The sequence below is a fragment of the Panicum hallii genome, chromosome 5 (assembly GCF_002211085.1).
Source record: "Panicum hallii strain FIL2 chromosome 5, PHallii_v3.1, whole genome shotgun sequence".
Taxonomy (NCBI): domain Eukaryota; kingdom Viridiplantae; phylum Streptophyta; class Magnoliopsida; order Poales; family Poaceae; genus Panicum; species Panicum hallii.
Genome location: NC_038046.1, coordinates 30,727,818 through 30,730,983, shown reverse-complemented (window position 1 = coordinate 30,730,983; position 3,166 = coordinate 30,727,818).

Genomic DNA, 3,166 nt, shown 5'->3' with positions numbered 1-3,166 from the left:
AGCCGGCAGCACCAACCCTCTCCAACTCAGTGAATGGACCAAGGCCAGCTTTATCAGGAGCCAATCGTGTACCCATCCGCAATAACAATACCGGCAACAACAACCAGCAGATGGGGCCACCCCAGCAGTCCTTCGGGCGAGCCCGCATCAACCACATCAACGCGCAAGAGGCTCAGGACGCTCAGGGCGTAGTGCTTGGTGAGTTTCTAGTCAGCTCAGTTTTGGCAACAATATTGTTTGATTCCGGAGCATCACATTCATTCGTATCCTCAAGTTTTGTGGAAAAATACAATATACCTACAGTGCTACTTAAGGCACCCCTATTAACCCGAACGCCCAGAGGTGACATTAAGTGCCGACTGGGTTGTTCCCAGGTAAGGATCATCTTAAGTGGGGTAGAGTTCCTAGCAGACCTAGTAGTGCTTAAGTCTAAAGGTATAGATATGATCCTTGGAATGGATTGGCTAAGCCTACACAATGGCCTTATAAGCTGTGCTGACAAGGTGGTACACCTAACCAACCCAGAAGGAGTACAAGTAACCTGCCACACTTGGGGAAGTGGACCAGACCCAATGGTTTTTAGCATGGAGACTAAACTTTTGGAAGAAGTTCCAGTAGTAAATGAATACTTAGATGTTTTTCCGGAAGAACTCCCGGGGATGCCGCCAGATAGGGATATAGAGTTTGTTATTGACCTTGTCCCTGGAACCTCTCCTATAGCTAAGAGACCCTATAGGATAGCAGCCTCTGAATTGGCGGAACTAAAAAGGCAGCTCGAAGAGTTACAACAAAGTGGTTTCATTAGACCGAGCTCATCACCATGGGGAGCTCCGGTCTTATTTGTCAAGAAGAAGGACGGAAGCATGAGGATGTGCGTGGATTACCGTGCACTAAATGAAGTTACCATCAAGAACAAATACCCCCTTCCCAGAATTGATGACCTCTTTGATCAGCTGAAGGGAGCCAAGTATTTCTCCAAGATAGACCTAAAGTCGGGATATCACCAGCTCAAGATTAAGGAAAGTGATATTCCGAAGACGGCCTTCGTCACCCGCTATGGGCAATATGAGTTTACCGTGATGTCCTTTGGACTCACCAATGCACCTGCTTATTTCATGAACCTCATGAATAAGGTGTTTATGGAAGAGTTAGATAAGTTTGTCGTAGTTTTCATTGACGACATACTTATTTACTCCAAGAGTGTTGATGAACATGAGCAGCACCTACGAGTGGTTCTGGAAAAGCTGAGAGCGCACAAGCTCTACGCCAAGTTCAGCAAGTGTGAATTTTGGCTTGAGAAAGTAGCATTTCTTGGTCATATCTTGACCGCAGAGGGAGTAGCAGTGGATCCCGAAAAGGTTGAAGCAGTCTCCAACTGGCAGCAACCAGCCAATGTTAGTGAAATTAGGAGCTTTCTCGGTTTAGCCGGATATTACCGGAGATTTATCGAAGGATTCTCCAAGATAGCCCGACCCATGACAGAGCTACTCAAGAAAGAGAAGAAGTTCACCTGGACCGAGTCATGTGAGAGAAGCTTCCAGGAGTTAAAGAGGAGACTGACAACCGCCCCGGTACTAACCTTGCCAGACATCCAACGGGACTTTGTCATTTATTGTGATGCATCCCGTCAAGGATTAGGATGTGTCCTTATGCAAGGAGGAAAAGTAGTGTCATATGCCTCCCGACAACTCAAGCCTCATGAGCAGAATTACCCGACCCATGACTTGGAATTGGCAGCCGTAGTACATGCCCTCAAGATTTGGAGACACTATCTGATTGGGAATAGGTGTGAGATCTACACGGACCATAAGAGCTTAAAATACATCTTCACCCAGCCAGAATTGAACTTAAGGCAAAGAAGGTGGTTAGAACTAGTTAAGGATTATAATGTGGTAATCCATTACCATCCTGGCAAAGCAAACGTGGTATCAGATGCCTTAAGCCGAAAATCTTATGGACCTAAGAATGCCCACCTTCGAGAAGAGATGGCACAATTAAATGTGCACATCGTCCCCCAGGGTTCCGGTCACAAGTTGAGTGTTCAACCTACTTTGGAGGACCAGATCAGAAAGGCCCAAGGTTCAGATAAGAACTTGATGAGAATCCTCATGCATACGGGGGAAAACAAGGCACCGGATTTCAGAGTGGATGACAAAGGAACCTTATGGTACAAGGATAGAATTTGCGTACCTAAGGAAGGAGAGTTCCGACAGACTATTATCGATGAGGCCCACAACTCAGCATATTCCATCCACCCAGGATCCACCAAGATGTATGTAGATATAAGGCAAAAGTATTGGTGGAGTGGAATGAAAGCGGATATTGCAAGATTCGTCGCCCATTGTGATAATTGTCAAAGGATCAAGGCTGAACATCAGAGACCAGCAGGATTGCTGCAACCCTTACCCATCCCGGTTTGGAAAAGGGATGAGATAGGAATGGATTTTGTAGTGGGTTTACCCAAGACACAAAAAGGACATGACTCCATATGGGTGATAGTGGACCGGCTCACAAAAGTCGCTCACTTCCTACCTGTACGGACCAATTATGGTGGAGAAAAGCTAGCACGGCTCTATGTGGATAACATAGTGAAGCTGCATGGCGTGCCCAGCAGAATTGTTTCTGATAGAGGAACCCAATTCACCTCTAGATTTTGGAAAAGTTTGCATAAGGCCATGGGCACCAAGTTGGACTTCAGTTCGGCTTATCACCCGCAGACCGACGGTCAAACAGAAAGGGTGAACCAGATTATGGAGGATATGCTAAGAGCATGTGTCCTTACTTATGGCAAGGATTGGGAACAAAGTTTACCGTACACTAAGTTTTCGTACAACAATGGTTATCAAGCAAGCTTGGGCATGTCACCATTTGAAGCTCTCTATGGGAGAAAGTGCAGGACCCCCCTGATGTGGTCAGAAGTTGGAGAGCGTGCCCTGGTTGGACCCGCACTCATAAAAGAAGCGGAAGAAAGAGTGGCCGAAATTAGAGAGAAACTGAAGGCTGCCCAATCCCGGTAGAAGAGTTACTCAGACAAGAGAAGACGAGAAGTAAGCTTCAATCCAGGAGACTTCGTCTATCTCAAGGTTTCACCTACTCGAGGGACTCGGAGATTTCAAGTACATGGGAAACTAGCCCCTCGGTACATTGGACCGTACCAAGTACTGAA